The sequence below is a fragment of the Microcaecilia unicolor genome, chromosome 9 (assembly GCF_901765095.1).
Source record: "Microcaecilia unicolor chromosome 9, aMicUni1.1, whole genome shotgun sequence".
In the NCBI taxonomy this organism is placed as follows: Eukaryota; Metazoa; Chordata; class Amphibia; order Gymnophiona; family Siphonopidae; genus Microcaecilia; species Microcaecilia unicolor.
In genome coordinates this window covers 210,806,235-210,832,948 of record NC_044039.1, presented here as the reverse complement: position 1 = coordinate 210,832,948, position 26,714 = coordinate 210,806,235, and the positions used below count along the sequence as shown (strand labels likewise).

Here is a 26,714-nt window from a genome sequence, read left to right as displayed (position 1 = left end):
AACCGTAAAAACTGCACTGGAAACATGATGATCCCTAGGTATTTATCCCTCAAAAAGGCTGAGGAAAATAAATCCTCCAGGTGCAAGAAAATAACAGTGAGCTTCAAAATGTGCTGGTATTTTAAGGGCAAAAAAAAAACACCCCAAAAACCTGGCATCGCTCATTAGCGTTCTTCTGAATTGCTTTCCAACTTCTCCCCCTGAACTGTCAGTTGACAGATGGCAGGTTAAAAAGACAGAGAAATACCTCATTCTTCCCCCTACTCCCACTGCAGCACGTTCACTGGCATGGGAGAGAAAAGTAGGGCTGCTGCAGTTGCTATGGAAACACTGGTAGCCATGGCAACCATAAACAACCCCGGATGGTTACTGCACCCGGTGAAAAGACCATCTGCCCCCGGCAAGCGCGGCAGCTGCCCCGTGGCGAACATGCTCGGAGTGCAGCCACGCTGGCTGACAGGAAGCGTCGCCTCTGCTAGGTCCAAACAAATGAAGCGGACGAGGAATGTACATCCTCGCTGATTACAGCCCCCTCTGTGCTGTGAAAACGAAGCAGGAATTGGAGCTGTACTAAATTACACACCCCCGAAATTCAATTTACTGCTAATAGCTTCGTGGCACTTAGTTGCGGGCATTATGTAGAAGAACTTTTATTTCTGTCTGCTACAAGAGACACATTTTTCATAGTTTGTAAGTATAGTTTAATTTCCAGTCACATCATATGATATACAGGATTAGGCCCAACTGACTATTAATATTATAAATGATATAAAATGCAAAGATTTAATGAACATAAAAATCAAAAGGATTATACACTGAAGGAATTTCCAACTCCAGCAGAGATGTAAAAACCTGTAAAACCCCTAAAAAAAAGTGTTCTGATTCACTAGAGATTTCTCCTGTTTAGTGAATTTGAAAAAAAGTATTTATAAACAGGCTTGAGATTAACATTTTGCTCAAACATGAAACCTTTTAACACAACCTGAAATGCAGACAAATCACCCTGACAAACATCTGGTAAATTTCCTTACTACAGAACTCATTCTCCCTACCAGGATGAGAAAGCCTGTGTACTAGGGCCGGCGTAAGCATTAGACAGACTAGGCAAGAGCCTAGGGTGGCAGCTCTAGGGGGCGACAAAGAGCAGCTGAAGTCAAAGCAACTCAACAGGCCCTGACAGTGACACTAAAGCACAGAAACACCAGCCTGTACTTTAACTTACGAGGTGGGGTCAATTTTCAAATAGCCTATTTATTCTGGTAAATAACTCTTGAAAATTGCCAACAATTATGTCTACATGTATCATGAACAAAATTAAGCATTGTATTTTTAAAAGGATTGTTTGGGCAGGGGGGGTGATCACAATTTTTGGAGAGGGTGGTGTGGAGCTTTAAGTTCACCTAATACCATTGCACCAACCTTGCTGTGACACACTTTTACGCTACCATTTTCTTCCCATGTGTGAATCTCTTACTGTTCTTATAAACCACAATCAACTCTCGCGAGAGGCGATTTCAGTCCTGCACCCTGAATATGTGCTGAAAAATATTTTGCTATCGTAAGTGTGTGAAGTCATTCAAATAGCTCTAACAAAATTCCACCATGGAGGAAGTTGTTAATTTTCACAAAAGGCTTTACGATGGGAGCAAAGCGGTTAGTTTTTCTTAATTCACACACTATCACTGTTCCATTACTAAAGAGTCTGAAGTGAAAAGGACAACCAGCACACTGTATTAACTCTGGTTTCAGTACATTTTTTAAGTTTTGCAATAGCGTTGAAGCACTTATTAGAACTACAGTTAACGTGTGCCATGAAATGTTCCTTTCAATGCTGAATTAGCATTCATTAACTAGAAATCATCTAACATTTCAGTATAGTTATTTTTTCTTGATAGGCAGACTACTCAAATACATACTATTACCAAACTTTGAAACTAATCAAATCATTACCTCATATAGGCTAAATCTCTTTCTTTTATACTCGAGTCTTGGAAGAGGATTTGAGCTACGAAACTGACAAGCTCGATTGGAAGAAAGAGCAAATCACCTGTTGCATCTAGTAAGTAGGCTAATGCGTAACATCATACCAGTAATGGTGTGCCTACATTTGAGGTTTCAGGGATAAAATAATTTCATTGGTCAGGGCTGAGCCAAGGGTATCTGATGCCCTGGGTCAGGGGTGGGCGAGGGCCACAGCACATTTGTTTTATTTCAAGATTCCCACAATGAATATGCATGAGATCTCTTTGATTTGTATGTACTGCTTCCATTGAATGCAATCTAATGCATATTCATTGTGCAATTCTTGAAAACCCGACTGGGTTGTGGCCCTTGAGGACCACGGTTGCTCACCCTGCCCCTAGGTAAACCTTCAGCCGTGTGCCACCGTCTCCCTCTGTAGTCCTGAATCTCCACTTCCCAACCCCCCCCCCCCCATCTCCCTTCTCTTCCCTTTCCCCTAGTTGCCTATGTCAACATCACCCGACCCCTGCAAAGGCCAGAAGAAGCAAAAGCAATTTTATTTATTTGGATTTTCCTCACACCTTTTTCAGTAGTAGCTCTAGGTGAGTTACATTCAGGCACTCTGGATATTTCTCTGTCCCAGGAGGGCTCACAATCTAAGTTTGTACCTGAGGCAATGGAGGGTTAAGTGATTTGCCCAAGATCACAAGGAGCAGCAGCGGGACTTGAACTGGCCACCTCTGGATGTCAAGACCAGTGCTCTCACCATTAGGCCACTCCTCCACTCTTCTAGAACAGCATAGGGGCCTTCCTGTACAGCCCCATGCTCAAGCGCTGCCTCCTCCTGGACATGGTAGGGCTTGAACGTGAACCTATGCTGAAAGGCCCTGAGCCATGTTGACAACAGCTTTAAAGTGAGGTCACTTGACAAACTGGAGCCATACTACCACCCCCTAAATTCTGCTACCTTTGACCGGTCCTGACTAATCAATCAGTCCTGACTAATCAGGAGGAGTGGCCTAGTGGTTAGGGTGGTGGACTTTGGTCCTGGGGAACTGAGGAACTGAGTTTGATTCCCGGCACAGGCAGCTCCTTGTGACTCTGGGCAAGTCACTTAACCCTCCATTGCCCCATGTAAGCTGCATTGAGCCTGCCATGAGTGGCAAAGTGCGGGGTACAAATGTAACAACAACATGGAATGTTGCTACTATTGGAGATTCTACATGGAATGTTGCTATTCCACTAGCAACATTCCATGTAGAAGGCTGCGCAGGCTTCTGTTTCTGTGAGTCTGACGTCCTGCACGTACGTGCAGGACGTCAGACTCACAGAAGCAGAAGCCTGCGCGGCCACATTGGTGATCTGCAAGGGCCGACTTCTACATGGAATGTTGCTAGTGGAATAGCAACATTTCATGTAGAATCTCAAATAGTAGCAACAGTGGAGGAGTGGCCTAGTGGTTAGGGTGGTGGACTTTGGTCCTGGGGAACTGAGGAACTGAGTTCGACTTCCACTTCAGGCACAGGCAGCTCCTTGTGACTCTGGGCAAGTCACTTAACCCTCCATTGCCCCATGTAAGCCGCATTGAGCCTGCCATGAGTGGGAAAGCGCAGGGTACAAATGTAACAAAACAAAAATAAAATAGATACTATTGGAGATTCTACATGGAATGTTGCTACTATTGGAGATTCTACATGGAATGTTGCTATTCCACTAGCAACATTCCATGTAGAAGGCTGCGCAGGCTTCTGTTTCTGTGAGTCTGACGTCCTGCACGTACGTGCAGGACGTCAGACTCACAGAAGCAGAAGCCTGCGCGGCCACATTGGTGATCTGCAAGGGCCAACTTCTACATGGAATGTTGCTAGTGGAATAGCAACATTCCATGTAGAATCTCAAATAGTAGCGAGGAGTGGCCTAGTGGTTAGGGTGGTGGACTCTGGTCCTGGGGAACCTTGGTCCTGGGGTACTGAGTTCAATTCCCACTTCAGGCACAGGCAGCTCCTTGTGACTCTGGGCAAGTCACTTAACCCTCCATTGCCCCATGTAAGCCGCATTGAGCCTGCCATGAGTGGGAAAGCGCGGGGTACAAATGTAACAACAAAAAAAAAAAATTCATAGACATGTGGCAACTCAAACTATATTCTGCAGAAATTCAACATCAAGACAACAGATTATAAAGCTCTTTAACAAGCTATGGTAATACAGCAATAAACATTAAGTTGTCACTTCTTTTAAGGCCCCCTCATGCCATGCAGTAAGGGCCTAACAACAGCATTTAAGCACACAGGTTCTGTAATAGAATACTAGGCACGTTAAATTTAGGCAAACGCAGTTATACCAGCCGCCACAGACCCGGTATAAGTACAGGTATGTGGAAGGCAAGTCAGAGGGAACTTCACAAGGAGATAGCAGGAAAAGAAAAGCATATGAGGAGCCATAGGTGGAATAAACAAGCAGAGGCTGAAGTCACAGGGAGCAATCCTTTATTCCAAAATCCGACACAGTCCTAGCTGAGCCCTGCACCAAGTGAGTGCAGCTGGCAGCTGGCTACAGGATTTCACAGACACTGGCAGACAAGGGATGGTGTGCTATATTGAACAAATGTTCATTGGACCTGATACTGCTGGTTGAGACTTCAAAAGTATTCATTTATATGTTTTGCACCAAGGAGGACTTATTTTACTTTACTTTTTTTGGGATTCCTAGACTGCTTTTATCAGGACAGGTCCTAAGCGGTTTACATTTTGGGACTTAGTATAAGGGAGGGGCCGAGACAATTTGTCTGTTTGACCACCATCTGACCCCTGATACAAGCTTTCGCCGAAACACGGGTTGTGTCGGGTTTTGGAATAAAGGATTGCTCCCTGTGACTTCAGCGTCCACTTGTTTATTCCACCTGTGGCCTCGTGTGCTTTTCTTCTCCTCATAAGTACAGGTATGGAACTGCGGCAAGGGTCTGTGTAACTTACTGTAGTGTTACATAACTGGGAGACCCTCCCATGTCCCCCTAACAGGCACATCCCCCTTGCCATTGCACACTATAGCAGTTATCCATGCTAGGGTTGCCAACTGGACACCTGACAGGGTTGACCCGGTCCGAGCCTTACTCCAATGCATGGAGGGACTTGTAGCATTGCTTTTTGGGGGGGAATCCAATGGGGAAACCAGAACCACAAACCCCTGCATGCAACAGGGTAAGCCCAGGACTGGATCAACCCTGTCGGACGACTCTGGATCTAGTTGGCAACCCTAACCCATGCCCTTATAGAATAGCACTTAAGGTACTTTTTTCACTGCATTTACTCGAGTTACCATATAGACTTGCCCTTTAGATTACTGTAATGCGTTGTGCCTAGGAATCTCTAAAACTCGATGTAAGGCTAAGTTACATAAAACTCTGCAGTGCGAATGATTTTGGGTTGTGGAAAACTCAAGCATATCACACCTGGGTTGAAACAACTGCACTGACTTCCCCAGTGGAATATAGGATCATCTACAAAGTTCTGATGACAGTGTACGAAGCAATGTTTTGGCACAGGATGTGAAGTTGTACAGACCAATAAGATCATTAAGATCTGATGGGTTACAACAACTTGCTGTGTCATCATTGGTAAACATTCACTATGCAAAGACATAGTAACATAGTAGATGACGGCAGAAAAAGACCTGCACGGTCCATCCAGTCTGCCCAACAAGATAACTCATATTTGCTACTTTTTGAGTATACCCTACTTTGATTTGTACCTGTGCTCTTCAGGGCACAGACTGTATAAAGTCTACCCAGCACTATCCCCTCCTCCCAACCACCGGCTCTGGCACAGACCGTATAAGTCTGCCCAGCACAATCCCCGCCTCCCAACCACCAGCCCCGCCTCCCGATCTTGACTAAGCTCCTGAGGATCCATTCCTTCGGCACAGGATTCCTTTATGCTTATCCCACGCGTGCTTGAATTCTGTTACCGTTTTCATTTCCACCACCTCCCGCGGGAGGGCATTCCAAGCATCCACTACTCTCTCCGTGAAAAAATACTTCCTGACATTTTTCTTGAGTCTGCCCCCCTTCAATCTCATTTCATGTCCTCTCGTTCTACCACCTTCCCATCTCCGGAAAACGTTCGTTTGCGGATTAATACCTTTCAAATATTTGAACGTCTGTATCATATCACCCCTGTTTCTCCTTTCCTCCAGAGTATACATGTTTAGTTCAGCAAGTCTCTCCTCATACGTCTTGTAACGCAAATCCCATACCATTCTTGTAGCTTTTCTTTGCACCAGAGGCTTCTTTTTCAATAAAGGGCCCAGTGTAATGGAATAAGTTACCTGGTTATTTACATCTGAGTATAACAATGAAGCAGTTCAAAAGGGCACTTAAAACACGTTTTTTTCAGGCCTTCTCTACTGAGTAGTGGTCCATGTGGACCTGTGACTTCAGTGTTATAGAGCAAATTTATGTGGTTCTCTGTGATCCAGTGCAATATTGCAGCCGTTTGAATTTGTGGCTTTATGTGGTTATGTTTTATAATTATGCTTGTTTTAAACTATAAACCGCTTAGGTTTAAGCGGGTATAAATAGTTTATAAATAAATAAATGCCGATTTAGCATTTATCCCCGGATTCTATAAATGGCGCTCAAATTTGCATGCAATCCTGAAATCTGCACATAAAAGAATTAGTTAATGAGCCTTTAATCAATTAATTGGATGTTACTGATGTTAATTGGCCTGATTTTGGATTAAAGATTGGCGCCCAAATCCTCTGGTATACGATCCAAAAGGGGATGTGGCAATGGGGGAGGCACTGGCGGGTCAAGGATGTTCTAAAGAATTACACGCAATGTTACAGAACTTGGGTGCTGCGTGCCAGGACTTGCACCCAAATTTGGGTGCCGGAATCCCTGTGAACTACTATTCAAGAAAGAAAGCTGAGCCCAGCGCGCCCTTTATAGAACAGTGCTGAGATTGACGTTTTCCTGCTGCCATTCACTGAATCTGGCCCTTAACGTGTTAAAACGACTGCACTGCACAATACTGGTAACACTTAAGTGCTGCTCATAGCTCCCCCAAAAAAGCATTCCCAACATGTACTGACTGCATGCAAAGCAGCTCATTAATATTAAAAGAGAGTAAGATGAGCTGTAATGAACCTCATCATCTGTGTTAATCCTAGAAACAGCTGTACTTAAATTCCCTCGAGAGCTCTGGCAGGCTAATGCACTGCCTGATGTCATGATTGTGCCCCAAATGACACACATTCCCTCAACCATTCAAAAAGTCCCTCCCCCAAAGCAAGTGTCTATTGATTCCCTCCTTACCTAGCCCTGCTTCTGTTGGATGAAACCTCAAGCCCTCATCCAAAACGCTGAAAATTCCCACCATTCTTCCCATTAGCCTCCTTGTGTTCCCCAATCTATGAAGCCCTCCTTACTCAAAGTCTCTGAATCCGTTCCCAGTTCCTCCTGACCTGCTGGTGCAGTTGCCAAAAATAGCATTGGTTGCCCAGAGGTTCCCCTTTGTTCTTCACCAGAAGGAATGACTACTAAGAGGATGCTTAGAAAGACAGACTAATGGTTGCACCTGTTGTTGGGAAGGGGGGGGGGGAGACTTGAACATTGAATAAAGGGTAATGCAAGGGTTAGAGACATGGACAAGCAGCAAGATGGGGCCACTTCTGATACTGTGGGTCAATGGTGTGGTCAAGCATTGTATGTATTCCATCTTTGTGGAATTCTCTACCCTCCTACATCCGTTTGGAATCCTCCTACCCTAAAGCTGGTTTGTTGAGTCTTTTGGCTCATCTCCTTAGCCAAGATCGCTTTTAAACTGTAAACTGCAGAGTCACCTCAAGGGATCACTTGTAGTATATAAAGTGTTGGAAAATAAATAAACATTGCTGGAGGACTGTGCTGGAGGAGGAGGAGCTAAAGTGCAGAGAGGGACATTTGTAACTCAATGCTTCCTGACTCTTCAAGAATCATTATTATTTATTGCACTTGTATCCCACATTTTCCCACCTATTTGCAGGCTCAATGTGGCTTTCAAAGACCTGTTATGGCATCGCCATACCAGGGCAAATGGCTGGGAGACTAGGAATGCACAATGCCACTGGTCCAGAATGCAAATACCTTCCCAGCCATGGCAACACCTATTCCTGGTGCCACCATGGGATCCACTAACCTACAGTATATTCATATAAATCCCGTCATATTTATTATTTATAAAACTGATAAACCACAAAACCACCAAAAGTCTATTTAATTGAGCAAATCACTCATTTTAAAGAGACTCTTTGAGCTAGGCAGCTGTAAACATTGACCAAACTGAAATATCCGGAGGATGTTTAGTGCAAAAGTAGGGACCTGCCTTTGCAAAGGTAGTAACAGATGCCAAGGGTGCTCTGCCCCAAATAGCAAGATTTACCATCCCAATGATGGAGACTGTCAAGACCCACCTGAAGGTGCCCCCAACACCCTCTCCCGACCCTAAAGACACATAGGTTCACAAGTGTTTAAGCACCATCCACCCTTCCACTTACCAAGACCTTCACCTCTTGCAAACGCCCCCACCCCCACCCAGGGCCTATCTTAAATAATCATTGGTGGTCTAGGGATTGTGGCACTGCCAGCACTGAATTCAAAATGATGTCCGCGACACCTAGTGGTAACCCTATAGTACAGTTGCTAGGAGTCCGCTTGTCGCATAAGGGACCCTGGGACAGCGTGGCTTCTTGACAGTGCTGCCCCTTTAAGATGGTGTGTTAGCAGCCTGATGGCTCCCGGGAAGTGAGCTGGTGTTATTTTTCCAGGAATAACACAGCTTGAGAAGTTCAACGCAAGCTGAGTTATTCAATTTACATAATAATGAGGTGTTTTGCATGTTTTATGTGCTTTTCTCTCATCATTATATACCTTAGGGAAATGTGCATTACGGTAAAGTAACACATAATTTTACTGTTTAACTTGTGTTAAGTGGCAAAATTAACTTGTTATATCGTAAACGCACGTTATAACTACCCCCTTTAATGGCCCTCACAGCATGAAAATGATCCTTCCAGGCTAAGGTTAGGGCACACTAGCAGGATGGTATGGAGAAACTTACACAGTGTCCATAGTAGAGATGTAAAAACATAGGACATAGTCCAAGAAAACAGCAGGGTAATCGATCTGCAAACTCCAAGATGGACACCAAACGAAGCAGATACGTATGTGGAGAACAATATTTAATTGATATGGATCAATAAAAAAAATTAACATATCAATTAAATATTGTTTTCCACATACTATCTGCTTCGTTTGGTGTCCAAAACATAGGACATGCCATGCTAGGTCAGAGCAAAGTTTCATCGAGAGTAGTATATTATCTTGTCGTCTTCGACAGTGACAAATCCAATTTACCAGTATACACTTGGATGTCAAAGACTTAGATGCACTGTTTGTTGTACCTCAGGGAGAACCAGTGACTTTCCCATGACTACCTGTCTAATAATGTCTGCACTTCTTCCGGGAACCTGTTTAAATCCTTTTGAGCTCAGTTATCCTCCAGCAAAGTTGTACTCCAACCTCACCCATATATACATCAACTAAAGACCTTGGGTAGCACTTTGGAAGAACTCTTGTGTGGTTCTCATGGGGACTAACGTGTGGAGGGGTATTTTTGATATGATGTTTAAGTCTGACTTCGGAATCTGGACTATTTGAACAAAATGTCCAAATAGCAACTATAGCCATTTGCTAGACGTTTTTGTTCTCTGTGCGTTTATCTTTTTGATCCATTTTCAAAAAAATAAAAATGTCCAAGTAAAAAATGCACAAAATCAAGCCATTGGGATGTATTGGGGGGGGGGGGGGGGGGGGGGGGCACCATTCTAAGTAAACTGGCCACACAAACATCTCAGCAGAGAAGTAGGGAACCCTAGGGGACATCGCAGTGGATTTCACCTAAAAGCTCCAAGGTACACATCTCACCCATTGCTCCTATATATTGTAGGGTGAGCCCTCCAAAACATCATCAAAAATCTACTGTACCCAACTGTACATCACTACAATAGCCCCCTATGGCTGCAGGTGCCACCTAAATGTGGGTACGTTTCTGGTGGGGTATGGAGGGCTGACACATTCTACCACAAATGTAGTAGAGTGGATTATTGGCCTGGGTCCTCTTCTCTACAGTGCACTGTACCGACCACTAGGTTACTCCAGGGACCTGCTTGCTGCTCTAATAGAGCATAAAAACATAACAGTAGCCATAATGGGTCAGATCAATGGTCCATCTAGCCCAGTACCCTGTTTCCAACAGTGGCCAAGCCAGGTTACAAGTACCTGGCAGAATCCCAAATCGTGGCAACATTCCATGCTACAAATCCCAGGGCAAGCAGTAGCTTCCCTATGTCTTTCTCAATAGCAGACTATGGTCTTTTCCTCCAGGAACTTGTCCAAACCTTTTTTTAAACCCAGATACGCTAACCGCTGTTACCACATCCTCCGGCAAAAAGTTCTACAGCTTAACTAATCGTTGAGTGAAAAATATTTCCTATTTGTTTTAAAAGAATTTCCATGCAACTTCCTTGAATGTACCCTAGTCTTTGTACTTTTGGAACGAGTAAAAAATCTATTTATTTCTACTCATTCTACGCCACTCAGGATTTTGTAGACCTCAATCATATCTCCCCTCATCCATCTCTTTTCAAAGCTGAAGAGCTCTAACCTCTTTAGCCTTTCCTCATACGAGAGGAGTTCCATCCCCTTTATCATTTTGGTCGCTCTTCTTTGAACCATTTCTAATTCTGCTATATCTTTTTTGAGATACGGTGACCAGAACTGAATGCAATACTCATGGTGCAGATGCACCATGGAGAAACACAGAGGCATTATAGTATTTTCGGTCTTTTTCACCATCCCTTTCCTAATAATTCCTAGCATCCTGTTTACTTTTTTGGCCACCGCTGCACACTGAGCAGAAGATTTCAGCGTATTATCTACAATGACATCTAGATCTTTTCCTTGAGTGTTGACCACCAAAGTGGACCCTAGCATCAGGTAACTGTGAATGAAATTATTCTTTCCAATGTGCATCACCTTGCATTTGTCCACATTAAATTTCATCTGCCATTTGGATGCCCGGTCTTCTAGTTTCCTAAGGTCTTCCTGCAATATTTCACAGTCCTCACGTGTTTTAACAACCTTGAATAGTTTTGTGTCATCTGCAAATTAAATCATCTCACTCGCCTTTCCAATTTTCATACCATTTATAAATATGTTAAATAGTACCGGTCCCAGTACTGATCCCTGCAGCACTCCACTGTTCTCCATTGAGAGAAATGACCATTTAAGCCTACCCTCTGTTTTCTGTCCACACCAGAACCGTGCCTCCTATCCAATGAATCTTTAATTTTCTCAGGAGTCTCTCAAGAGGAACTCTGTCAAATGCTTTCTGAAAATCTAGATAAACTACATCAACCAGTTCACCTTTATCCACATGTTTATTCATGCCTTCAAAGAAATGAAGCAAATTGGTGAGGCAAGACTTCCTTGAACCCATGCTGACTCTGTCCCAGTAAACCATGTTTGTCTATGTGTTCTGTAATTTTATTCTTTATAATAGTTTCCACTACTTTGCTCGGCACTGCCAGGTTTACCGGTCTGTAATTTCCCGGATCACCCCTGGAACCCTTTTAAAAAATTGGCATCACATTGGCCACCCTCCAATCTTCACGTATTACGGACGGTTTTGAAGACAGGTTACATCTTACTAACAGCAGATCAGCAATTTCATGCTTGAGTTCTTTCAGTACCCTTGGATGTATGCCATCTGGTCCAGGAGCTTTACTACTCTTTAATTTGTCAATTTGGCTCAGTACATCTTCTGGGTTCACCAAGAATTCTTTCCATTCCTCCACATCATTACCCTTGAAAAACATTTCTGGTACAGGCAGATCTCTTAGATCTTCTTCCATAAAGACCGAAGCAAAGAATTCATTCAGTGTCTCCGCTATGGCCTTGTCCTCCTTGAGTGTCCCTTTTGCTCCTTCGTGATCTAACGGTCCCACAGATTCCCTCACAGGCTTTCTGCTTCTGATGTACCTTAAAAAATTGTTACTATGAGTTTTGGCCTCTGAAGCAAGTTTCTCTTGATATTCTCTTTTAGCCTTCTTTATTAATAATGCTTTGTATCTGACTTGCAAAGACTGGCCATAACACCTGAGGCTGTCAGAGGCTGGTATGTACTGTGTGTTTCTCATCTTTGAACTACAAACACCCCCTTCCACTCCCCCCCAGTCATTATTAAAACAAGTCAAGCTCAAAACATCTTAGATTTTGTCCTGGACAATTTTGTTTTGTTCTATTTTGGCTGGGAAACGTCCACATCCCGCCCTTAACACGCCCCCTTGAGATTTGGATGCATACAAAAATGTCTGGAAAATGGATTTTGAAAATACCGATTTGGACGTTTTGGTGAGTAAACATCCAAATGCTGCTTTTATGCCACTTTTTAGACGTTTTTCTCTTTCAAAAGTGAGTCCCTTAGTGTTGTTTTGAATACTTTTTCACAAGCTCCACTGATTGTGCATCAAATGAAAAAAAAAAAAAAAAAAAGATATTTTATCCAATTTGTTTTAAAGCTGCTACTTGTTAGTCCCACAGAGTATCTGCTGAGTCTTAGCACTGTATAAAAGGTAAAGAGGGGACAGCCTGCTTGTGATTTTCTAATCCTTTATCATATCTCCTCCTCCTCAGCTGTCTCTTCTCTGAGTCCTAATTGTATTCTGAGAGGAGCTGCTTTATCCTCTATCATTTTTGCTGCCCTTCACTGTACCTTTTCTAGTTCCATTATATCTTCTTTGAGATGGGGCCATCAGCACTGCAAGCAGTGGTCATGGTTCGGTTGTATGACGGATCAACAGAGGCGTTATAATACTCTCCACACCTATTTGAATAATTCCTAATGTTCTATTTATGTTTTTGATTGCAGCACACTGAATTTAGAATTTCAATTTGTGGTCCACCATGACTCCCAAGATGATTTTCTTGAGTGGTGACTCCTAATACGGACCCCATCACTATGCACCTATAGTACTACTACTACTATTCAGCATTTCTATAGCGCTACAAGGCATACGCAGCGCTGCACAAACATAGAAGAAAGACAGTCCCTGCTCAAAGAGCTATTTAATAAAAGTGAGCCAAGTATAGGACAATCAAGCCATTGTGACATCACTGATGAGGTTGGCTCTTATTGGTGGCCTGAGGCATTATGACATCACAATATTAGCTCTGGTTACAAGAGACTACTACTACTATTTATCACTTCTATAGCGCTACAAGGCGTACGCATCGCTACACAAACATAGAAGAAAGACAGTCCCTGCTCAAAGAGCTTACAATCTAATAGACAAAAAATAAAGTAAGCAAATCAAATCAATTAATGTGAACGGGAAGGAAGAGAGGAGGGTAGGTGGAGGCGAGTGGTTACAAGTGGTTACGAGTCAAAAGCAATGTTAAAGAGGTGGGCTTTCAGTCTAGATTTAAAGGTGGCCAAGGATGGGGCAAGACGTAGGGGCTCAGGAAGTTTATTCCAGGTGTAGGGTGCAGCGAGACAGAAGGCGCGAAGTCTGGAGTTGGCAGTAGTGGAGAAGGGAACAGATAAGAAGGATTTATCCGCGGAGTGCACGGGAAGGGGTGTAGGGAAGGACGAGTGTGGAGAGATACCGGGGAGCAGCAGAGTGAATACATTTATAGGTTAGTAGAAGAAGTTTGAACAGGATGCGAAAACGGATAGGGAGCCAGTGAAGGGTCTTGAGGAGAGGGGTAGTATGAGTAAAGCGACCCTGGCGGAAGATGAGATGGGCAGCAAAGTTTTGAACCGACTGGAGAGGGGAGAGGTGACTAAGTGGGAGGCCAGCAAGAAGCAGATTGCAGTAGTCTAAACGAGAGGTGACAAGGGTGTGGATGAGGGTTTTGGTAGAGTGCTCGGAAAGAAAGGGGTGGATTTTACGGATGTTGTAAAGAAAGAAACGACAGGTCTTGGCAATCTGCTGGATATGAGCAGAGAAGGAGAGAGAAGAGTCAAAGATGACCCCAAGGTTTCGAGCTGAGGAGACAGGGAGAATGAGAGAGCCATCAACAGAAATAGAAAACGGGGGGAGCTATAGCTAGCATTATTTTCTCCTATGTGCACCCCTTTGCACTTGTTTGGATTAAAGTCCATCTGCCATTTAAAGGGTCATGGACTTGATAAATCGCCTTTCTGTGGTACAACTACACTATGCAGGTACTTTCTCTGTCCCTACTGGGCTCACAATCTGTTTTTGTACCTTCCCCTAGGCCTCCTGTGGCTGCTCATAATCTGCTTGTGATTTAAAAAGTTTGAATACATTTTCATCATCAGTTACTGTGATCACCACTGTGTTGAAAAGCACTGGTTCTAATACAGATTCCTGAGGTAACATAGTAACATAGTAGATGACGGCAGAAAAAGACCTGCATGGCCCATCCAGTCTGCCCAACAAGATAAACTCATATGTGTATACTGTGAGAAGGGAGAGGCTGTCCTACCCTGGTTAGGCCCCTAGAGGGCGCTGTTCCCCTAAAATGTCCAGGGAGAAGGGCTGGGTGAGTCGCTGAAGGGAGCCAGTAAGGGGAGGTCGCTAGGACCGGGGAGAGTCCTGGAGGTGGAAACAGGTGCAGCAGGTTATGGTCTGGGTCCTGTTTGGCCATTAAACACTTAATACCCCACCTGAGTGGTGAGGGGGAGAGGAGAGCTAGCAGCGGAAGAAGAGAGCTGGTAGCGGAAGCAGGAGGTCCCCATGTGAAGTACTGGCTGAGCCCTTTGGACTGGTGGTGAACTGTGTGCAAAGCAAGGAAGCTGGCTGGGGTAAGAAGGCCCTAGAGTGCCAGGTATAAGAACTGTGTGTTACAAGGACAGACTGGGTGTCCGGGTTACAAGGAAGGACTGGGGTGTTCATGTTACCAGGAAGGACTGAGTGTCCAGGTGCTTAAGCTGGAAGATTGAACTGACTAGGAAGAAATGTTTAAGCTTGTAAAAGTGTTTTAAGCTGGAAGAAGTGTGCCCCAGGAAGGGGGAATAAAAGATTTGTAAGAGAATATCCTGTTGGTGAGACCTGACTGTGTTTGCCTTTGAGAAGCAGGTCACCCTGAGCAGAAAGGGGTAGTAGAATAATTTGCATAAAATCTGCATACTGAGAACCAGCTCACCCTGAGTGAAAGAGGGACCTGGGATCCTGAGGTGGGAGCTTCAGCTTCACAGTAGCCTCATCTTCACAATACCTTACCTTGATTTGTATCTGCCTTATTCAGGGCACAGACCGTACAAGTCTGCCCAGCAGTATTTCCCACCTCCCAACCGCCAGTCCCGCCTCCCATTACTGGCTCTGGCATGGACCGTATAAATCTGCCCTCCACTATCCTCGCCTCCCAACCACCAACCTCTCTTCCCCCACCTTCTCCGCCACCCAATTTCGGCTAAGCTTCTGAGGATCCATTCCTGCTGCACAGGATTCCTTTATGCACATCCCACGACAGTATTTCTCTGCTACGAAAGCTGATCATTTAGCCAGGTATCAATCCACAACAGGTCACTGCGTCCTATCCCACATTTTATTTTATTTGAATACATTTTTAACAATTTAAAGAACTGCTTATTTCAGAAAAAAAAAATAAAGGGCTCTGTTTACTAAACAGCGCTAATGATTAGCACACGTTAAACACTAAGTCACCCATAGGAATATATGGGCAACTCTAGCGATTAGCCCGTGCTACAAACGCTAGCACAGCTTAGTAAACAGGGCCCCAAGATATTTCAAGGAAACAGAAAAACAAAAAGCAAATGAAAAACAAATGTAGAACTTGAAGTTATTCCACAATCAGAGTTATCTTAATATACAGAGCAAGGGAAGTAACCTACATAAGTACATAAGCATTGCCATACTGGGACAGACCGAAGGTCCATCAAGCCCAGCATCCTGTTTCCAACAGCAGCCAATCCAGGTCACAAGCACCTGGCAAGAACCCAAAAAAGTACAATATATTTTCTGCTGCTTATCCTAGAAATAAACAGTGGATTTTCTTTCCCCAAGGCCATCTTAATAATGGCTTATGCACTTTTCTTTTAGGAAGCTATCCAAACCCTTTTTTAAAACCCCGCTAAGCTAACTGCTTTTACTACATTCTCTGGCAAAAAATTCTAGAGTTTAATTACACATTGAGTGAAGAAATATTTTCTTCGATTCTTTTAAAATGTACTACTTTGTAGCTTCATCGCATTCTCCTTAGTCCTAGTATTTTTGGAAAAAGTAAACAAATAATTCACATCTACCCATTCCAGCCCCCCATGAACTTGTGCTGGGAGGACTGGCCTTGTGTCACTGGCTTAGGGTGGGGGTTGTGGTTGAATTGGATGAATAGGGGGACCTGCTAGCATGCAAATGCATGCTGGACAGGGCTCACCATTCCTCCCCAATGGTCTGGAAGCCCTAACGCCGGCTCTGAGCTGGCGTAAGGTTTGGCGCACTGTTCGTTGATCATTGGGGAGGAATATGTTTAGCATGCATTTGCATGCTACTTGCATTGAATACTGTTTAGCATGCATTTGCATGCTAGATGCGGTCAGAGCCCAACAGCGCATTGTTTTACACACTCGGAGGCTCTGATCATGGGACGGTAGCAAACGCAGGTGCTAGTATGGCGCTAATAGCCTCTACTGCCTGCATTTGCTTCTGATCATCGGCCCATGGGCAGCACCAACTGCTTTACCAGCCAAAAAAAAGCTGATAATTGAGGTGAGTGAAAGAAAACCCAAAGAACAACCTCAAATTCCATAATATCGCTTGGCATTTTCATTTCCTGAAGGAAAGTAGACCAGTGCTTTACCTGCAGAGCAAAAGCTTTGGCAATGGAAAGTAGAGGAGGAATGACCTGAAGCTACATCCAACAACCATAATCCCTCAGGGAACCTGATTTGATTGGGTCCTGGGTCTTAAAAAGTGGAACCAGGAAGTTGTTGCAGACAAACTGAAAGCTATTTGATGCATGCTTGGAACTGAGTTTATGCATCAAGACACTCAAAACAGAACCAACTGATTTGTACCATTGATTTTCTGAACTTATTATGACTAGCTCCGAGCCCCCGAGCCCCTTCCCCATTCTGCACCCTGGGGAACTGATGCTCTGCTTTCCCAGTATATAAGATAACCCACGTCGGGAACCTGGTTGTGCTAAACCTTTGCTATGGATAAACAGGACCTTTGCTTCCATACAGCATCTTTCATAAATCAAGTGTATTACTCCAGCCCATGCTCTGCTATACTTTAATCTTCTGAAATGGATCCGAACGCTGTTTGCAAGTGGTATTGATAAAATGAAGAGACTGCATTAACCCTGCACTCCCTCTTAGAGCACAGATCATGAATGATTATCTGCCTATTCTCTAGGGAAAATCAAATGGACTTGCTAATGACCACTACACAATGGTGCTCAAGACTAACCCCTCGACATCGTTCCATGACTAGAAAACAAAACATTTCCGAGCACCTCCTCAGCTGTTCACCCTCCTCGGTCTTCCATCTGCAGTTTACTTCTCCATCCAACCAGCAGAGGGTAGGAAATCGCAAATTATCATCAGAACAAATGGACCTCACAATCTGAAAGAAAGCCAGGAAGCAGAGAGATCGTTGATCTGTAACGCCAACTTTCCATTCTCTGCTCCTGATGCTTCTCATTTCCATATGAAGATGTCTTTATTGCAGCATTTTGACAGCATCTGAAAACATTACAGCCCGTTGCAATTAATTAATTCTCAAGAGTGTTTCATAGATTTTTTAAACCAGTTTCACAACATTTTCCCTCCTTGCGCAACAAAAATATTTTGACGCCGAATTTCTATTCCAAAAGTTAACAGATTACAGGAAATGCCAGCAATAAATTTCACCAGAGAGAAGAATTAAACGGATTAAAAAGCAGTTGGTTGAATCTTTACAAAGAACTAAATTAACTACAGGCTCTGTTTCTTTGTGAAATATACCGTGTTTCCCCGAAAATAAGACACTGTCTTATATTAATTTTTGCCCCCCCAAAATGCGCTAGGTCTTATTTTCAGGGGCTGTCTTATTTTTCGGGGAAACATTGGGGTTGGATCAGGGTTGGCCCGCCCGCTCTCCGGAACTAACCTTAAACGCCTCCTTTCACCTTTGCAGCAAGCAGCAGCAGGGCAGGCCACTCCTTCCTTCCATGTTCCACCCTCGCCTGACGTAACGTCCGCGAGGGCGGGGCACGGAAGGAAGGAGAGGTCTGCCCTGCTGCTGCTTGCTGCGAAGGTGAAAGGAGGTGTTTAAGGTTAGTTCCGGGATCAATGGAGGGGGGGCCCGGCGACCTCGGGTGGTGGGGGGGGGGGGGGGGGGGGGGGGGGCGGCCTTGTCCGGCTCTCAGCGGCCCTGCTTTCAAACAAAAATTTGCTAGGTCTTACTTTTAGTGGAGGTCTTATATCTACCAATTCAGGAAAACCTCTACTAGGTCTTATTTTCGGGGGATGTCTTACTTTCAGGGAAACAGGGTAATATATATACAATGGGGTTGATATTCAGCTGGTGGCGATCAGCGTTTTGCTGACCGCCGCCACCTTTAATCCTGGATATTCACTGCCAGGTGATGTCCGGGCACTGGCATGGAATATCCGTATTATCCGCAAACAAACCTTTTCTAGAGACGGGAAGGTGGTAGAACTAGAGGATATGAATTGAAGTTGAAGGGGGCCAACTCAGGAATAATGTCAGGAAGTCGTTTTTCACCGAGAGGGTGGTAGAAACCTGGAATGCCCTCCCGCGGGAGGAGGAGTGGCCTAGTGGTTAGGGTGGTGGACTTTGGTCCTGGGGAACTGAGGAACTGAGTTCGATTCCCACTTCAGGCACAGGCAGCTCCTTGTGACTCTGGGCAAGTCACTTAACCCTCCATTGCCCCATGTAAGCCACATTGAGCCTGCCATGAGTGGGAAAGTGCAGGGTACAAATGTAACAAAAATAAAATAGATACTATTGGAGATTCTACAGGGAGAGATTCTACATGCAATGTTGCTATTCCACTAGCTACATTCCATGTAGAAGCAGAAGCCTGTGCGGCCACATTGGTGATCTGCAAGGGCCGACTTCTACATGGAACGTTGCTAGTGGAATAGCAACATTCCATGTAGAATCTCAAATAGTAGCAACAGTGGAAGAGTGGCCTAGTGGTTAGGGTGGTGGACTTTGGTCCTGGGGAACTGAGGAACTGAGTTCAATTCCCAGCACAGGCAGCTCCTTGTGACTCTGGGCAAGTCACTTAACCCTCCATTGCCTGCCGCATTGAGCCTGCCATGAGTGGGAAAGCGCGGGGTACAAATGTAACAAAAATAAAATAAATAAAAAATAAAACTAACGGAATTCAAATATGCGTAAGACAAACGCAAAGGAATCCTGTTTAGAAGGATTGGATTCATAGAAGCTTAGCAGAAATTAGGTAGGAAAGCCGGTGCTGGGCTTACTTCTACGGTCTGTGCCCTGATTGGAGGCTTAGATTTGGATGGAGTGGAACTTTTTCTCTCCTCACCGCAGGAAAAAAAAAAAAAAAAAAAGAGTACTGCGGGAAAGGCACCTGCTAATGCACGGTGGAGCGCTTCTCATGCTCAAAGACCTATTTTTAAGCTTGTTACAAGCTCTTGACTGGCAGCGTTGACTCCGCGTTACTCATATGTGAGAATTATAGCCTGCTTGTCCTCGAAGAAATAAATGTATTAAATGAATTCCTGCAGTGGCTTAATCTCTATCAGAACACCTGGAGTCTAAAGGTTGCTTTAGTCCAGGGGTTCTAAATATAGCCTTCGGGGCACACCCAAGCCAGTTAGGTTTTCAGAATATCCAAATTGGCAGGAGATAGATTTACATGCATTGCCTTCTTTGTAAGCAGATCGATCACATGTATATTCAACGTGGATATACTGAAAACACGATTGGCTGGGTATGCCCTGAGGACTGTGTTGAGAAGTATTGCTTTAGTCACATGTATTATTTCAAGTCTATTAACAGTAAAAATACATATCAAAAGAGCAAACGAGACAGTTTTATTTTAAAAAATCTTACAGTAAATTTTCTTTTTATGTACAAGTGTGTTCTATCTTCTTCCTTAGCAAGATTCAAATTCCATTTCCACTCATGTAAATATTTCAAACATGAATACCTAAGCAAAATTCTAGATGCTTCATTAAAAAGGGAAAATAATTCATCTTTCCTTTTTAATTCCGTTTTGATTGAATTCCTAATGTCATCTTTATACAGAAGGCAAACTATTAGATGCTGACGCCATTTTGTTTTGCAGAATGTGAGTACAGCACTGCTGAAAGGTTGAAAGAACAGTTTCCGGATGCAGGTAGTGTTCTGAAACATGAATTCATGTCCCAACTGCTTTTGGACTGATGAGGTGGTTATGGAAGACCAAATAATGCACAGTATTGCTGTGCAGGTTTTGTTTACTCTTTCCTAAAATGTAAGGACCAGGGGCATATCTGCGTGGGGCCACAGGGGCCTGGGCCCCCGCAGATTTCACCCTGGACCCCCCTACCGCCGTTAACTCTCCCCCGCCTACCGCCGTCACCTACCCCGAGGTCCGCTCCTGCCGGCTTTTTAAACTATTACTTCAGCTGGCGGGGGACCCCAACCCCCGCCAGCCCAGCCGAGGTCTTCTTTAACTTCTTCATCCTCGTGCTGTTAAAGCTGCATGATGCATCCTTCCAGTTGGACGGAGTTTGAAGTCACAGCACGTTGACGTCCGTACAACATGCTGCAACATCAAACTCCGTCCAACTGGAAGGATGCATCATGCAGCTTTAACAGCACGAGGATGAAGAAGTTAAAGAAGACCTCGGCTGGGCTGGCGGGGGTTGGGTCCCCCGCCAGCTGAAGTAATAGTTTAAAAAGCCGGCAGGAGCGGACCTCGGGGTAGGTGACGGCGGTAGGCGGGGGAGGGTTAATGGCGGTAGGGGGGGAGGGTTGACAATGACGACGGGCGGTAGGGGGGGGTTATAATGTGCCCCCTCACTCTAGCCCCTGCCCCCCCTACCGCCGAACCTCAGATATGCCCCTGGTAAGGACTAAGGGGCAGGCAATGAAGCTTCTAAATAGTCAATTTAAAACAAACTGGAGAAAAATATATCTTCATCCAGTGTGTAATTAAGCTCTGGAATTCATTGTCCGAGAATGTGACAAAAAGTTAGAAGGGTTTAAAAAAAGGTTTGGATATTTTCCTAAAAGAAAAGTCCACAAGCTATTATTAAGATGGACTTGGGAAAATCCACTGCTTATTTCTAGGATAAGCAGCATAAGGTAAAATTAGTCCTTACCTGATAATTTTCTTTCCATTAGTCTCAACAGATCAATCCAGAGACAAGTGGGTTATGACCCTCTACCAGCAGGAGGAGACAGAGAGAAGTTCAAAAGTTTACTATATGTGGCCATGTGCAGCTACCTTAACTTCAGTATTGTTGATATCAAAGCAGTGGAAGAAGAAAGAGAAATCCAACATGTAAGCTCCTCCTCCACCGCTGCTGCGGGAGAGAAACAGACGTTGTGGAAAATTGTAGTGTGTTGGCTCTCCCTTTTATTTTTTGTTTTTTGGCAACAAAGCCAAACTATGGAACCTAATGGAACAGAAACAGGGAGAAAACAAAACCTAAAATCAGAGAGAAACACTCGGCCAAGATCAACAATGGGCAGGCCTCTGGATTGATCTGTTGGGACTAACGGAAAGAAAATTAACAGGTAAGGACTAATTTTACCTTCCACAGCTTCCCACAAATCAATGCAGAGACGAGTGGGATGTACCAAAGCAGTCCCTAAGTAGGGTGGGACATCAGAGACAGGTCAACCTCTGAGAGACAACGCCGGAACCAGGACCCGAGCCAGAGGCAGGAAGACGCACAAGAGCCCAACTCCTCCCCAGGCCAAGAAAAAATTGGCGCTGACTAGAGTCATAAGAAAGGAGCCAGACCCAACCACTGGATGGAATAAGGCTCGAGAGTCAGAGATGGAACAAGCCTGACTGGGAGAAGTGATGAATGCCACGCTAACTCGCTATAAGACAATGGCCAGTGTCCAGATATGCAGAACAGACCAGACAGAAATGGCACAATGCTCGAGAGCCGGAGAGAATGCCTGGCTCACCTGCCAAAGACAGAGCATGACTTGTCCGTCAGCCACCTCGAAATTAGAGGTAACTCACGGCCCGACCTCCCACAAGGAGACCAAGTCCCAACCTCCAAAGCCAGAACAAAAACAGCCAGAGATAGCTTCTACTGCGACCTCCAGCCAGAAGGCTAGGTTTGCCTGCCAGAGACAAAGCAAGGCGCAAAAGGAAGAAAGGGAGTTCGGCTTAAATGCGAGAAAAGCAGGAAGGCTTGAGCGACAAAGGCAAAGTATGGCTGACTGTTAGAAACGGAACAAGGCCCAAATGTCAGATAAGGGGAAGAACTGAGAACTAGAGGCAGAGAAACGCTTGACTCCCAGGAATCAGAGCCAGGCGCAACCTGTAGAAATGGGCCAGGCATTACTTGAAACACGCGAACAAGCTCAAACCCCAGAAATGGAGTAAGGCTTGGCATCCAGAGATGTGACTATGGAAGACCCCTGGAGACTGAGCCAGAGTGAACTTCCAAGACAGAGCCCAACTCGACCTCCAATACAGAGCAAGACTACGTGGCTGAGTCAGAGTGAACAGCAGGCAGCCAAGATGGAAGCCTTATGACAGCTTGAACTGGCCCAGCCTGATAGCCATAGACAGTGGAGTCTTGGTATTCAGCACCAGAGGAAGGACCGGCCAGCAGAGATAGAAAGGCTCAATATGTAGAAACATAGCCAAACCCATCAACTAGAGTCAGGGCAAGACTCGACCTCATAAGAAATCGTTCGCTTCGATACTCAAGAGACGGGACCACGCGCCACCGCAGTAGTTGGATACCACCAGCAGAGACAACACAAGACCCACCACCCAGAAATGGAGCAAGGTTGTGCATCCAGAGATGTAGAAGTAAATTGAGCAACATCTAGAGACGGAGCCAAGCCCGAGGTCCCCGCGACAGAGTCAGGCTCAAAGTCCAGAGACAGAGTCAGGCTCAAGGTTCAGAGACGGCGCAAAGCTTGACATCCAGAGACGGAGCAAGGCTTGACGACTTCTGTCCAGTGACGGAGCAAATTTCAATGTCCCAAATTGAAGCAAAGCTCAACGTCCTGAGACGTAGCAAGGTTCGACACCCAGAGATGGAGCAAGGCTCAATGTCCAGAGATGGAGCAAGAATCGATGATTAGAGACTGAACCTGTCGCTCAGAGATGCAGGAAGGCCCATTGCACAGACGAAAACAGGCTTGATGTCTGAAAGATGGAGCAAGGCTCACCATCCAAACACAGAGCCGAGCTGTTCAACCCAGGCACACTGGGGGAAAAGATAGGGCTTCCATAACAACAAGAACAATGCTGCCACTGTCAGCCTACCAGGATGCCACCATAAGGTGGAGAATGAGGTAACTGGCAGCCATCACAATACTTCGGGTAGGCTGGATGGACCATACATAAAGACCTATGTTATGTAATACAGCCCCCTACAAGCTCCCAGGAGGAAGACTGAAAGAAAATCGACTGCAGTGTACCAGGAAGCTAGAAACCGCTTACCAGAAAGGTGCAGGGAGCAACCACACCATGACAACCAAGGCCTGCCAGCATCAGGCATTCACTGTATAGAAGGTGCTGCTAGCACCCAGGGACCAAGGTGCTGAGAACTACAGCTACCCAAATGCTACAAGACACCCCTAAGGATGCTAGAGTTCCAAGGCGTAAATTGTTTTGCCAGACCAGAGTCCTCCAGAAGCTGGCACTCACAGCCCAGCTGTCAAGACACCATGCAGGAATTAGGGTATCTAGCATAAAGCCACTAGAAGAAAGACCCTATGGATAACACAGGAGGACGCTGCCAATACCCAATATCTTGCGAAGCAAAGTAGGATACTGAGACTCCGCAGCCAAAATTATGAAGATGCGATGAATAACAGCCCACTGAGAAAAACAAATGACCCAACATAGCAGTAGCACCTATGGAGAGGTGGACACCCTTGCTGTGCCATCCATGAAACGCGTAGGAACTCATGGAAACTTCATGTGGGACTCATGAGACAAATTCCACAGCATTGAGGAATGACTCAAAATTTCGCCAGAACTACCGGGAGATGAGCCTAAGGGGCTGAGTGCCCCAGGTAACCAGTGCTACCACATCAAAATCGGCAAAACAGAAAAATGGCCAGCACTGCAAATCCCATGCTAATAGAATGTAACTGCCCTAGAACCCAAAAGGTCAAAAGAAATAAAATGCCTGGACCAGGGGTGAAAGGACCCTAGAAAGGCAGGGATGAGGGCTAGAAAAGCACCTAACCAGGATGCAGGCCCCTCACAAAACTGCCCGCAAATCTAGCCAAGGAAAGGGCAGTGCAGCCACCATAGACAGGGAACGCCAGGAAGCTATCCCCAAATATCTGTAAGGCTGCCACTGCGCTGGAAGAATTGTCCCCGAAAGGCGGGAGGAACAATAAAGGCGGGACCAGGTTTGTGGAACAAGTGTACAGGCCATGTCTCAAAGCCTTCAAGCCCCAACAAGAGAGGTGAAAAAAAAGACACTGCAAGAAGCGCGGGAACCCGATATCCTCAGCAGAGAGTACCACAGCGTCCCTGCCACTAGTGCCTGTGAGCCTTTTTTTTAAAAAAAACTAAGCAGAAGCATTCAAATGAAAATGTCTGCTGCCAGCGAGCAACAACCGTGGAGATTGCCAAAATCTCAAAGTTCCATTCACAGACCAGCATGGCAGAGTCTCCTGGGCCGGTACCTAAAGCGTCTGACAAACATGCCGCCTTGGATCTGCCAGCATTGTCTGGGAATCGCCTCCGGAACAGCGAACCGCCCTAAGGGAAGGCAAAACTTACAGTGCCCTAAAAGGCATAGCAACAGGCTAGAACCCCACTGATAAAAACTCGAAGCCCGGTTCGCCAGAAATCTGGAGAGACAAGAGAAAGGCCAACTGGCTGCCCCCCAGGAGAACTCCGCCACCAAAAATTCTGTGAAGATCACAACAGACACCGCCGCTAAGGACCCATAGCACCACTGAAGCAGAGCAGGGGCCGGGTGGGTGGGTAGGAGAACTGAAGTGTGCCGACCTGCAGTCCTGTTGCTATTTGTTTTTCAACCACCGTTCCAAACAAAAAATACAACGGTGTCAAAGACGCAAAATGACCACCAGACAGGAAGCTCGCCTAAAATCCGCCATGACCCCTCCGTCGGTCTAGGGGGCCAAAGAAGCAGGAAAAGTGTTGGAAGCGAGGGAAAGAGCTGTACAACACAGTAAAATCACTCACCAGGCATTCAACAGGAGTAGATTTTAACCACTGCACTGGCTATCCAGGAAAAGGGACAAGGGCACTTACCGTAGCAGGGGGAGAAATAGAGCCATAGAATAGTTAGTGCCTACCACTTGCGAATTTCGCCCTTTGTGTGGATTTTTTTTAACGGCCAATGCGTGAGCGTAATCAGACTGGAATCAGAGAGGAGGGAAAAGCAGACTAAGGGGGAGGGGGGAGGGAGGGACCGGGCCCCACCAGGTGTACCCCCAACCGGCAGACAAAGAAAGCCAAGACCCCCAGCTCAAGTAGGGCTGAGGGAACAAATCTCAGAGCACCACAGGATATGTCCATTCACCTGCTGAGATATTGAGAATACTGAGGTTAAGGTGGCTGCACATCCTATATAATAAAACGCACCTCCAACATTCTGAAGCTGACTGCATGGCTGAGGCATTCCTGCTCTCTGTATCCATCTCCTGAATTGACATCACAAGCAGAAGTGACCAACCACACGAGGTTTCTCGGCTTCAGAATGTTGGAGGTGCATTCTATTAAATGGGATTGGTCAGTTCCTTTCCTATATAATAAAACGCACCTCCAACATTCTGAAGCTGACTGCATGGCTGAGGCATTCCTGCTCTCTGTATCCATCTCCTGAATTGACATCACCTACTTCCGGGTTCGTCACAAGCAGAAGTGACCAACCACACGAGGTTTCTCGGCTTCAGAATGTTGGAGGTGCATTCTATTAAATAGGATTGGTCAGTTCCTTTCCTATATAATAAAATGCACCTCCAACATTCTGAAGCTGACTGCATGGCTGAGGCATTCCTGCTCTCTGTATCCATCTCCTGAATTGACATCACGTACTTCCGGGTTCGTCACAAGCAGAAGTGACCAACCACACGAGGTTTCTCGGCTTCAGAATGTTGGAGGTGCATTCTATTAAATGGGATTGGTCAGTTCCTTTCCTATATAATAAAACGCACCTCCAACATTCTGAAGCTGACTGCATGGCTGAGGCATTCCTGCTCTCTGTATCCATCTCCTGAATTGACATCACCTACTTCCGGGTTCGTCACAAGCAGAAGTGACCAACCACACGAGGTTTCTCGGCTTCAGAATGTTGGAGGTGCATTCTATTAAATAGGATTGGTCAGTTCCTTTCCTATATAATAAAATGCACCTCCAACATTCTGAAGCTGACTGCATGGCTGAGGCATTCCTGCTCTCTGTATCCATCTCCTGAATTGACATCACGTACTTCCGGGTTCGTCACAAGCAGAAGTGACCAACCACACGAGGTTTCTCGGCTTCAGAATGTTGGAGGTGCATTCTATTA

General features: G+C 45.3%; 1 protein-coding gene across 6 annotated transcripts in view; it reads right to left on the bottom strand.

Moving 5' to 3' along the window:
- Positions 1-26,714, bottom strand: part of FOXN3 (forkhead box N3) — a 500,879-nt gene that overhangs the window by 67,076 nt on the left and 407,089 nt on the right. The window lies entirely within an intron of this gene.